The sequence below is a fragment of the Terrapene carolina genome, unplaced genomic scaffold, assembly GCF_002925995.2.
Source record: "Terrapene carolina triunguis isolate 2854851 unplaced genomic scaffold, T_m_triunguis-2.0 Scaffold58, whole genome shotgun sequence".
Lineage (NCBI taxonomy): Eukaryota > Metazoa > Chordata > Testudines > Emydidae > Terrapene > Terrapene triunguis.
Genome location: NW_020664409.1, coordinates 73,882,790 through 73,895,921, shown reverse-complemented (window position 1 = coordinate 73,895,921; position 13,132 = coordinate 73,882,790). Strand labels below are relative to the sequence as shown.

Sequence of the window (13,132 nt, the reverse complement as noted above, 5' to 3'; positions counted from 1 at the left end):
CCAGAGGTAACATGCTTGTTAACAGCAAAAATGTTTTAAAATAAATAAAGTAAATAAACAGAGGTGAGAAATAACAGACCTCAACTCTGTGTACACAAATTTGCAGAGGGACAATAGAGTCAATCCCTTACCTCTCTCTAAAAGTGCAAAGTTTCAAGAAGTTCAATGAATAGAAGATTGTTGGGGGCGGAATAGAGCTGGACAAGGAGAAGAAGTCCGGAGATAAATGTGAGAAGTGAGGGACATATGCTTGCTATGTTAAAATATTATATGTTTGATGTTGAAGAAAAAAATCCAGAATACTTAACGTTGTTGTTTTAGTTAAATAAAACAATTTAAATGTCTGTCTGGTGGTGTTCTCCTCCTAATACAGCATGGCAAGAAAATCCTCCAAATATTAATGATTAACCTGTTGAATTGGAGATAGTTCACCTCCCAATCACTTCATAAATATCTGCTTCAATTACTGTTGGTAAATGAAATAACCAAATAATCATTCATTTTCTGATATAGCTGTAAAACTAATCTGAAAAGTTTTCAAAATAAATCACTGTTTAAAAAATGTAGAGTGTACACCTTCTAAAAATGAAACCTACATCTATCTCTGAGTTGTGAATAATATGTTTTAAGGTTATAACAACCAACAAGAATGCACTTATGTAGAAAACCACGATTAAATCGAGTTTTCCTGACTAGTGATTTAAATCATGATTTAAATCAAATCCACCCTCATTAACCAAAAAGAGCATTACTGTGCAAAATTGCAGCCCTAATTCTGCAAGCTCCCAAGTAAGCAATTCATATTCATTCAAACAGTTCCATTTACCTCAACAGGACTGCTCATATGAAGAAGAATTTGCAGGACTTGACTTGTTAGTACAGCTATTATCATGACTTATAAAAACATTACAACATTCTTCAGTGTGATAAATATATTCTTCCACACTCTCTACAGATATCCCTTTTCTCCTCCATCACTATTAAAAAAATTACTTGTCTAAATGACTTGGAGCACAAGTAATATTACAACACATCATACATTTTTGTACTTGTTTAGGAAAAAAAGGACAACTTTTTAAGCTTAGGTTGTTCCATTTCAAAAGTAAGTTTTGTATAACAACCTTTATTCCCTTTTCAAACAAAATAAACTCTGAAAATTTAATCAGAATTAAATTAAATTATTTAATTTACCTGTCCATACAGTCGACAACAGCACCCTAACTGGATATCGCTATTGTTTTTACAAATCATATGAAGTAATTGAAAAAAATAAGCTTAATCACTAAAATTATTCTGAAGTCAATGAAAAGATGAAAAGCATGTTGCCATGGAATGTAGTTATGTACGATACTGCTCTTTTTCTTCTAATGGGAAAGCAGGACTTCATTCTGAGCATTTTAGATTGAACAGCAGTTTACTGAATGTAAGGGAATTCTAGGGTTGACCACAACCAGGATATGGCTACACAGCCAAAACTACACACGAGCTAGCTTGAATCCAGGTAACTATGGCAATAAAGAAAGTGTGTATCAGAGCTACTATTGTCTTCTCAAGTCTGCAGACAACCTGAAACTCCGGCTCAGATGAGTGAAGCTCTGAGCCACCTCACCAACACTAATCACACTGGTGTGTGTTAAAAAGCTATATTTTAGCTTAACAACATTTTATCATTAACTATTTCATTGCTGATCACCTTAGACAGATGGGTGAGATTTTTAAAGTTGCTACAGTGAGAAAAATGCAAAGGAAGGAAAGAGAACTTAGAGGAATTCAGACTAGATATAAGGCCTAAGTTTTAAACAGTGAGGGTAATTAACCACTAGAACAACTGATTGGGATTCATAGTGGATTCTCCATCACTGGCTATTTTTAAATCAAGGCTGGATTTTTTTTTTTTTTTTTTTTTTAAAGAGATGCTCTAGGAATTATTTTGGGGAAATTCTATGCCTGTGTTACACAGGAGGTCATACTAGATGATCAATGGTCCCTTCTGGCCTTGGAATCTATGCTGAATGTGACAATAAGATATCGAATAATGGTAATAAATAAAAGTTTAGTTACTAGATAAAAGGCCAGGTTGGTTCCCCCGGATCTTTGTACAAACTCCCACTGACATTAGTGCAGTGGTCCCCAAATTTTTTCAGTCACGCCTCCCCTTGCCCAGTCTGCACCCCCACCCCGGGTGCCACGATCGATTGCTAGGGCCAGGAATGGGGCCAGAGCTTGGAGCGGGAGCCAGGGACCGATACAGATCTCGGGCCATGGCCAGGAGCTGAGCTGGGGCTGGGTGGTACTCCTTTCCCTGTCCTTGTGAGGGCTGACCTGGACCCCACTGCACCCCTCCCCCCGAACGTTTCTCTGCACCCTCCTCAGGAGGCACGCCCCATAGTTTGGGGACCACTGCCTTAGTGAGAGATTGACTGTTAATCAAGGACGTATGTAACCCTAAGTTTATATCCCAGCCCAAAACTCATAATTAAAAATGGAATTCAGTCCTCTTTACAGAATGAACACCACTCCTGCCATCAATGCATATTAGAAAAAAAAACGTCTTACCTTCTCAATTCTGAATGACACAAGAGAGGAAACTAATCCAATTTCCTCCTCATGCCAAGCCTCTACAGCTCAGTTTTGATTTAGAATTTAAGTGGCTCCATCGACCTAGCTTTGTTTGCAACACTAACCTCTTAAACCCTTTGTGGCAGTGGTCACTCAGGGCAGGTCTACACTATGTCCAGGATCGACACTCTGAGATCAATCCACCGGCGGTTGATTTAGCAGGTCTAGTAAAGACCCGCCAAATCGACTGCAAATCGCTCTCCAGTCGACCCCTGTACTCTACCCCCGACGAGAAGAGTAAGGTAAGTCGACAGGGTGTAGACCCCACAGTAACTTGACCTAAGGTAAGTCGACTCAAGCTACAACTCCAGTCCAAGCCCAGAAGTCTATACAGCAATGAAACAGCCCCGCAACCCAAGCCTCTTGAGCGCGAGTCGACTGGCACAGACCAGCCGCAGATTTATCTTTGCTTTGTAGACATACTCTAAGTCTACTTATAAGGCCTAGTTCCACCAGGAGGCAATAATCAGCCACCCCAATGTGAAGAGCATAACTAACTGGTGTTTTAGCCTCCATCACCTGCAAGTAAGGGATAAGTCCCATCACACCCCTCTAAGAGCCATGTGATACATTTTCTATGAAAAAAAAAGAATGTGGGGTTGATGCAATTAGTGATTCATATTCAGCACACCGTGGACTGCCGGATTCAGTATAAATGCCATTTAGAGCCAGAAACTGTAATACTCAAAACAAACTCCTGGAAATATACAGTTTTTAATTAGTCGACCCAGAGTACAGGAAGCCATTGAAGTGGGCGGTCATAACGGAAATAAGATTCTCATTTTGCACTCAACTCCTTAACCACTCTTCAATTAAAAGTTAACTCTAAAAATATAATTAAAATTATAGTTTAAATTCAGAGCTAAAGATGCTACTTTCTCATATTGTTGTGCCCAAGCACTATAGATCATCTGTAGCAACACCACATACTAATGAGACCCATGAAAAATAATGTTCAAAGAAACACACATCTCACAGAATCATAGGACTGAAAGGGAACCCGAGAGATCATCTAGTCGACTCCAGTCCCCTGCACTCACGGCAGGACTGAGTACTATCTAGACCATTCCTGACAGCTGTTTGTCCAACCTGCTCTTAAAATTCTCCAATGATGGAGATTCTACAACCTCCCTAGGCAATTTATCCCATTACTTAACTACCCTGACAGGAAGTTTTTCCTAATGTGCAACCTAAACTGCCTTTGCTACAATTTAAGACCATTGCTTCTTGTCCTAGCCTCGGAGGTTAAGAAGAACAATTTTTCTCTGTCCTCCTTGTAACAAGCTTTTATATACTTGAAAACTGTTATGTCCCCTCTCAGTATTCTCTTCTCCAGACTAAACAAACCTAGTTTTTTCAATCATCCCTCACGTCATGTTTTCTAGACCTTTAATCATTTTTGTTGCTCTCCTCTGGACTTTCTCCAATTTGTCCACATCTTTCCTGAAATGTGACACCCAGAACTGGACACAATACTCCAGCTGAGGCCTAATCAGTGCGGACTAGAGTGGAAAAATTACTTCTCCTGTCTTGCTTACAACACTCCTGCTATTACATCCCAGAATGATGTTTGCGTTTTTTGCAAAAGTGTTACACTGTTGACTCATTTAGCTTGTGAACCCCAGATCCCTTTCCACAGTACTCCATCCTAGGCAGTCATTTCCCATTTTATGTGTGCACGTTTGTTCCTTCCTAAGTGGAGTGTTTTGCATTTGTCCTTATTGAATTTCATCCTATTTACTTCAAACCATTTCTCCAGTTTGTCCAAATCATTTTGAAATTTAATCCTAGCCTCCAAAGCACTTGCAACCCCTTTCAGCTCGGTATCGTCCACAAATGTTAAGTGTGCACTCTATGCCATTATAAATCATAGATGAAGATACTGAACAGAACCAGACCCAAAACTGATCCCTGCAGGACCCCACTGGATATGCCCTTCCAGCTTGACTGTGAACCCACTGATAACTACTCTCTGGGAATGGTTTTCCAACCAGTTATGCACCTACCTTTTAGTAGCTCCACCTAGGTTTCATTTCCCTAGTTTAAGAAAAGATCATGCAAGACACTATCAAAAGCCTTAAAGTCAAGATATACCACATCAACTGCTGCCCCCCATCCAAATCGCTTGTTAAGCCTGTCAAAGAAAGCTATTGTGTTGGTTTGACATGATTTGTTCTTGACAAATCCATACTGTTACTTATCACGTTATTATCTTCTAGATGTTCGCAAATTGATTGCACAATATTTGCCCCTTTCCAATCCTCTGGAACCATTCTGGTCTTCCATGACTTTTCAAAGATAATCATTAATGGCTCAGATATCTTCTCAGTCAGCTCCTTGACTATTCTAGGATGTATTTCATCAGGCCTTGGTGACTTTAAGACATCTAACTTGTCTAAGGCTATGTCTGCACTAGCACTTTTGTCAGTAAAGCTTTTTTCACACCCCGAGCGACATAAGTTACATTGACAGATGTGCTGGCGTGGATAGCACCATGTCAGTGGGAGACGCTCTCCCGCTGCTATAGCTGCTGCCGCTCGTCGGGGGTGGTTAAATTATGCCAACAGGAGAACTACATACACAGGAGATCTTACCTTGCATTGGTACAGCAGTGCCACTGTAAGGTCTCTGGTGTAGACATAGCCTATGTAATTTTTAACTTGTTCTTTCCCTATATTAGCCACTGATCCTACCACATTTTCATTGGCATTCACTATGTTAGAGTCACTACTAACCTTTCGGCTGAAAACTGAAACAAAAAAGTAATTTAGCACTTCTGCCATTTCCACATTTTCTGTTATCATTTTTCCCCTCATCTCTGAAGTCCATCACTACCAATACCCAATTAAACTGCACAAATCTTGAAGTTGAGCAAGTATTTGAGTTTCTTATTTGGGAAAAGGGAGGAAGTAGTCAAAAATTTGTTTATCAGTTTAATTTTAGTCTCACTTCCCTAGTTGTGTTAATTCATCTAGTTTTAATTTAAAATGTTAGATGCATTACAAACTCAAATAACTTATTGGGCAGTATTAGACATCAGTCTCTAGAGTAACCAAACAAATTTAATGAATATGAAGTCTTATGATGCTTCTAGACCATTATGGTCAATTTAGTCAATGTATTAAAGGAATCCTTAATCCATAGTTCCAGGTATGTGCAGTAGCTTTGCTTACTAAAAATACTTCTGAAGTCAAGGATTAAAATCAGTAGCTGGGCAGCAGCCATATTTCTAAATAAAGTGGGACATTTTAGACTAAAAAAAGTAGCCAAGTAGTACTTACTAGGAGTGCAATTCATTGTTCCCGAACATAGAAAAATATCATTAAGTATTCACAAAACCAAGAGAGAAAAAAGCAACTGAAAGCAATAGTCTTTCTTTTGCCTTATTTTAAAATGTATAATGATTAAGTCTTTTTTCTTGAATTGCTTTCAGAATAGCGCAGTGGTTCTCAAACTTTTTTACTTGTGAGCCCTTTCACACAGGAAGCCTCTGAGTGCGACCCCCCTTATAAATTAAAAACATGTTTTTATATATTTAACACCATTATAAATGTTGGAGGCAAAGCAGGGTTTGCGGGGGAGGCTGACAGCTCGCGACCCCCCATGTAATAGCCTTGTGACCCCTTGAGGGGCCCCAACCCCCAGTTTGAGAACCCCTGGAATAACGCATCACATTTAAAATTAGACTGTTTCAACAGATCAAATATACACTTCAATATACAAATTACAGAAATGCTATCAAACTTAGTCATGTTGACAAACGGAAGATTCAGGCAGTTTTACAAATTTTTTTTAGTAATCATATCGAACTGTTTCAAACCTCTTTAAATTTAACCATTTATTCATAGATTTGATTAGAGGTAAGTAGCTGCCCTGGATGAACTAAAAAGACAAGGTGGGTGAAAATGTCTTTTATACAACCAACTTCTGTTGATGAAAGGGACAAGTTTTCAAGCTACACAGAGCTCTTTTTTCAGGTCTGGGAAAATACAACTAAATACAAGGTGGAACTTAGTTTAGCATAGTAGTCAACACACACTTTAAGGCCAGGGCTACACAACAGACCTACCGACCTATATCCACACCACTGAGCGACATAGTTAAAATGGCCTAACCCCCTATGTAGACACCACTGGGAGAGTTTCTCCCGCCAACATAGCTACCGCCTCTCAGGGAGGTGGATGAAACTACACAAACGGTAGAAGTTCTCCCGTCGGCGTAAGAGCATCTTCACTAATGTGCTGCAGCTGCACTGCTGTAGCACTGTCTGTGAAGACAAGCCCTAAGATGTTTCCCAGACATGAAGAAGAGCTGTGTAGCTCAAAAGCTTGTCTCTTTCATCAACAGAAGTTGGTCCAATAAGAGATATTACCTCATCCACCCTGTCTCTAAAATCTATGGGACCAACACGGCTACAACAACACTGAAAACAACTTTAAACAGATCACATTTATGCAAAGCCCTCAAATTAAGCAGGGCCGCCCAGATGATTCAGGGGGCCTGGGGCAAAGCAATTTTGGGGGCCCCTTCCATAAAAAAAAGTTGCAATACTATAGAATACTATATTCTCGCGGTGGCCCCTGTGGGGCCCGGGGCAAATTGCCCCACTTATTCCCCCCCCCCCGATAGCCCTGAAATTAAGTAGTGATAAATATTTGATTGCTTATCTTCTATTTGCTATGTTTATTCAAATGTCTTCATGGAAACCCACAAGAGATGAGAGTAACAATAAATGGCATACCAATTAAGGATTGTGTTTAACGGAAACTTCATACTGATTTGACCAGCCAACATCTATCTGTTCTTTTTAAAAACTTCATATATACAATGTGGCCAAGAACTGAATGCTGGTGTAAATCCTATATACTATTGCATTTGTCTAGAAATCCTTGTATTTATATAGTGCTTAGGCCCAGATGTTGCAACATGACACATAGGCAGATCCCCACACTCACATGGAGACCCACTGAATTCAAGGGTATTCCACATTTGCACAGGGGTCTGTCCACACACACCAGGCTGGTCTGTATAGGCAATGTATATCAACAGATATATATACAGCTCCAAAGAAATCCCTCTTCTGGCAACTGGCATTTACTGAGCTATAGAACATGTAGTTGCTTCAAGGGATAAGTTGCAACATGCATCATGAATTTTTAAACACTATATACTTAAGCACTCTCTCTTTTTAAAGAGTTAGCAGGGTAGTTTAAAAGAGACATAATCCCTACATGATTGTCACAACCCCGAAAAAAACCCAACCAAGATTACACAAATGTAATCATTTCTTTCAAGAAAAAAATCTGTCCTGCAAAATACTGTGCACAAACCCCAAATAAATCCCTAAACCCAAATATTTATTTCCACACAGCTACCCAGGATTTGGGGGTTTTAGTTTGAATATAGGGTGATTTATAAGTGAAGTGAAACAACAAATCCAGACAACTAAAGACTATGGGCCCAACCCTGTTCCCATTTGAGCGAGTGAGAGGTTTACCTGCGGCTGCCACAACCACAGGGTCCTTTCGAAAGGACAATAAATACAGTGGAGCTCGCTCGCTCCCCTCCAGTCACAATTCACTCCCATAACCGATACTGTCAAGTTACAGGGAGTCTCCCCCCTCCTGCAGCCCAACACTCACATCCCCGCTGCGCGGAACCCCCGGGCCAGCCGGCCGGGGCAGCAGGGGGCTCCAGGCACTCAGTACGCCCCCTACGGGGAGGCAGGACTGGAGTCCCGCCCGCTGGCACTGCCTGCAGTGGGGCTAGGGGTGAGTAACCACCGGCCCGGGATGGGCACGGAGCACCTACAACTCCCAGTGCTGTCGCGCCCGAGCCCCCCCATTGCCGCCCCGCACGGGGCTGGGGCCAGCGCCGGCACCTTGCCCTGCGGAGATGCGGGGGAAACGCGTCCCCACCGACCTCCCCCAGGAGCAAACTCCAGCGGGCGAAGCTTGTCGGTCGAGATCCCGCACCCGAGGACGGGGTCGCGCCCTGCCCACCCCCCCAGGGGCAGCTCCCGCGCCAGCCCGGCGACACGGGCTCCCAACATGGCCGCGGAGCAGCGGCCAGAGCCCAGGCAGCGAGAGCCCGCAGGGAAAGTTTGCCCGTCGCCGCCCGCCTGGCTCCTGCCACAGCCGAGCCTGCCGGTGCCTCGAGGACCGCGCTACTTACCCAGGGGGAGCCGGCCCGGCGCGCGCAGCTCTCTCCGCTCGGGCCCCAGCTGCGCTCGCTCCTGCTAACTGCCAGGCGCGTCCCACACCCGCCCAGCCGCGCTCACACATAACCGTCCCTGGCCGCAGCTGCGGGAGGACGGGCTCCAGGGGCCCCGCCCCAGCCCTTGGGATCTAGGGGGAGGGGCCGCCGCCGCCATCGCCATCTTGGGAGAGGAGGGGAAGGGCTTCGCAGCGCTTGGCTGGGTGTGGGGACGAAGAAGCTCAGGAGCCTCCCACCGGGCTTTGAGCTGTGGGGAATGGGCGAAAGAGTTAACCCCCTCTCCCCACACTCACTGGAGAGTCTCCACCCTCCTCACAGACCTACCTGCCTGCCCCCTCCCCCCCTGGAGAGTCCTCCCTAGAGCCCTGCCCCTTCACTCTCTGGAGACTCTCCACCCGCCCCACAGACCTGCCCGCCCCCACCCCTTCACTCTCTGGGGAGTCCCCCTTACACTCATTGGAGAGAATCCCCTGTACAGAGCTGCCCTTCCCCAGCTCCCTCACTTGTAAAGACTCCCCCAGTGCAGACTTTACCCCAAGTCTCCTCATTGGTTGATGCAACTCCTTCCTTATTGTGGATTATTAAATTAAGGAGTGTTTTCAAAGTCTTCCTTTAGGGAGGGTTCCTCTTGATGCGGGTGAGTCAATGAACTATTTACAGTGTTTCGGATTGTTCCCACAGCTCATGAGATGACTCTGTATACTTCTGGAAAAATGTCATGTTTGAGTTGAATCCCAACCCGATTTTAGTGTGGAGCAAATAAAAACAGTGTGAACAACTTCAGTCAGTTCTAAACTTTGGAAAGAAGTGGATTATTTTGATAAACAAGACACAATTAAACCTGATCTGCATCTTCTGCTCCTCTGACCACATCTTACCCTTACTTCACTTCTATGCAGGCTTCTTTCCTCATTAAATCTAATGAGACTCTTAGCCCTGTCGTCATCTCCTCCTGCTTTCTTTAATCTCCATGTGATTCTCTTCTGACTGCTCTTTTTGTCTCTTTTGCCTACTCTAGATCTAGAGTAAAACATTTTTGCATTTCAGTGCATACAGTTGCAACAGACTAATACTAAATTATGCCAGCCTCCCTCCCCTCTTCAGTAAAACTTATGATGATCCAGCCACCTTCTCTGAAATAATTGTTCTGTGAAGCACTCACGCAATTCTGTGAGTTGTACAAGCTGAGCCCTTAGGTTGTAAGACTCTTGAGGCAGAGATTTATTAACTATTAAGCACACTTCATCTACTACAATGTTTTTCAGCCTTTTCCATACTGGGATCCTGCTCTGCTCTCATCTAGCCAGGATCTATCTGGCACCCTCCTCCCATTTTGCAATATGGGAAAGACAGAGAGTAGTTGCATCATCCTTACAGCTAGTCAGAGTCCCCAAGCTAGGAACTCGTGATATATTGCAGAGTTTCTCAGCTGATGGTGGGGAGCAGCCCCCAGGGAGGATCATGAAAGGCAATTGGGGGGTGGGTGGGACATGAAGCATTGCAAATTTTATTGCAAATCTAATGCAAAAAATATCTTCTTCCCTCACTTCCTGCACATCCTTATCCTTCCACATCAAGTATTCTCCGTCAACCTCGTGAAACACACACACATTATATAGGCAGATCACTGTTGTCAATGATAAATTTACTGTCACAGTAAAAAGTGGAAGGGGGTCCTGAAAATTTTTTATTTTGAATAAGCGCTCGCCAACCTGATCTATTGTATTGCACCCTGTATACTAAAATGCTGCATAAAGGATCTCATTTTCCCAATAGAATCCTTTACTCCTGTTTTAAATGACTACTTCAGTTGCCCACCCAAGTTTTTCAGTACAACATTTTCAATCTTTTTTCTGGCGACCCAGTTGAAGAAAATTGTTGATGCCCGCAACCCAGCGGAGCTGGGGATGAGGGGGTTGAGATATGGGAGGGGCTTAGGGCTGGAGCAGAGGGTTGGGGTGTGGAGGTGAGAGATGGGGCCAGGAATGAGGGGTTCACAGTGTGGGAGGGGGCTCTGGGCTAGGGTAGGGGGTTGGGTGCAGGAGGGGGCTCTGGATTTGGGGGGGCCTCAGGGCTGGGGCAGAGGGTTACGGGAGGGGGTCAGGGCTCTGGGGTGGGGCTGGGGATAAGGGGTTTTGGGTGCAGGAAGGGGCTATGGCTTTGGGGGGGCTCAGGGCTGGAGCAGGGGATTGGGGCACGGGCTTACCTCGGGCAGCTCCTGGTCAGCAGCGGAGCAGGGGTGCTAAGGCAGGCTTTCTGCCTGTCCTGGCACCGTGAACCGCACTGTGCTCCAGAAGCGGCCAGCAGCATGTCCGGCTCCTAGGCGGAGGAGCGCAAGCGGCTCTGTTCGGCTCTCGCCCAAAGGCACCGCCCCCCCCCTCCCAGCACCCATTGGTAGGAGCATGGAGCCTGTGCTCGGGGTGGGGGCAGCGCGCGGAGCCCCTTAGCCCCCCCGCCTAGGAGCCGGACCTGCTGCTGGCCGCTTCCGGGGCGCATGGTGTCAGAACAGGTAGGGACTAGCCTGCCTTAGCTGGGCAGTACCGCCGATGGGACTTTTAATGGCCCGGTCGGCGGTGCTTACCAGAGCCACCACGACCCAGTGCCTTACATTCCGCGACCCAGTACTGGATTGCGACCCGCAGTTTGAAAACCACTGTTTTAGACAACCCATTTGTGCTAATCCCTTGGTTGTAGGGTTACCACCTATTCTAAGATTTCTAGCACCTCACCATTTTTATAGGGTGAATTGTGCAAGCAGTAGAGGATGTTCACAGACCCTGAAATTGCTTTTTGCAGCCTATGAAACACTTCGGGAGATGGTAATATTTTTCCTGCAATATAATTATGTTATATACAGATTTGACCACATTGTATCACAGCCTAATGACACAACATCAAAATGTACAAGTTTGTGCTGTGAGAGAAACTCAGAAAAACAGCAACAACATTTTTGGTTCATTAAGAAGGTTTCACTTATATGAAGACAGTAGGGTTTGGGTTCTCCAATTTTCATATTCACCTAATTATTGGGCTGTGAAATTACTGGCTTTTTGGCAGAAAAGAAATGGCCCCAAATCCTTAATCTATGAAAAATCCAAATTAAGAAACTAACAGGTGGAGTGTCCAAAGGGAAGTTTTTGGTATTTCTCCCCCAGAGCCCCGGTTTTAAAAGTGACTGCATTTTTTAAAAAAAAGGAACAAATCCTACGTTGGCCCAAGTGGCCAAAGTGAAACCTGGTCTGTTATGCTGCATGGGGTTGGGGTTGGGGTTGGGGTTGGGGTTGGGGTGGAAGGGCAGAATTCGGGAGGCTGCACAGGGAGTGTGCACCTATTGCTAAGACTAAGATTTTGTCACAAAGTGACTTCCAGAGACCTCCGTGACATTTTTGCTTCAGTCCCGGGGTGGCAGGGCTGGACCTGCTGTCAGCCAGTGGGTCCCACGTGCAACTCCCAGCCACTGCGGAAAGCGGGGCCCCCCTCGCAGTCCCCAGCCAGCACCACAGGTGGCAGGGAGCCCCTGCCCATCCAAGCCACCACTGCGAGTAGCGGAGGAACCCCCACAGCTCCAAGCCTCTGCCATACTTGGCGGCACCCCGCAGCTCCCAACTGCCAGGGGTAGACTCCACAGCTCCAAGCTGCTGCCAGCGGCAGTGGGGACCCCGCGCTTTCAGTCACCGTGGGTGAGGGGAACACTGGAGCCCCAGCAGCTCCTCCCCCACTTCAATGGAGCTGGGTCAGTTCACATCAGGTGAGTATCTGGTTCCAGATTTCTACCGCATTGTACGTCTATTAGTGGGTGAATAGCAGACATCCACTTTTTTCCATCCATGTTGCAATGGTGATCAGGGCCGGCTCCAGGCACCACCCCACCAAGCATGTGCTTGGGGCGGCACCTGGAGGGGGGCGGCGCGGCGCTCCGGCTCGAGAGCGGGGCCGCGACTGGGCTCGCCGCCCTCCCCGCGGCGCTCCGGCCACCGGGGAGAGCAGAGCCCCGGCCGGGCTCTCTGCCCTCCTCCCGGCACTCCGGCCGGTCGGGGAGAGCGGGGCCCCGGTCGGGCTCGCCACCCTCCCCCCAGCGCTCCAGCCGGTCGGGGAGAGCGGGCCCGCGGCTGGGCTCAGCGCCCTCCCGTGCCGCGCTTCCCGCCAGGGGTGGGGTGGGGCGGCAAAAAAGCCAGAGCCGGCCCTGATGGTGATCCAATATCTGGCTTGCCTGTATGTGAAGACTTCCAAATCTTTGTTTGCCAAGATGCTCTTTTGATATGATCTTCAAAACTGCTCTCACATGGTGGGGGTTTGG

The 13,132-nt window shown here is 45.9% G+C and overlaps 1 protein-coding gene across 1 annotated transcript in view; it reads right to left on the bottom strand.

The window, feature by feature from the left end:
- The window catches only part of PLEKHF2 (pleckstrin homology and FYVE domain containing 2), a 36,411-nt gene extending 27,408 nt beyond the window's left edge, over positions 1 to 9,003 (bottom strand). The window contains exon 1 of the mRNA XM_024202196.3: positions 8,794 to 9,003. The gene's annotated coding sequence lies outside the window, so the exon portion shown is untranslated. The remainder of the gene's footprint in view (positions 1 to 8,793) is intronic.
- Between the last annotated feature and the right edge of the window lie 4,129 nt (positions 9,004 to 13,132).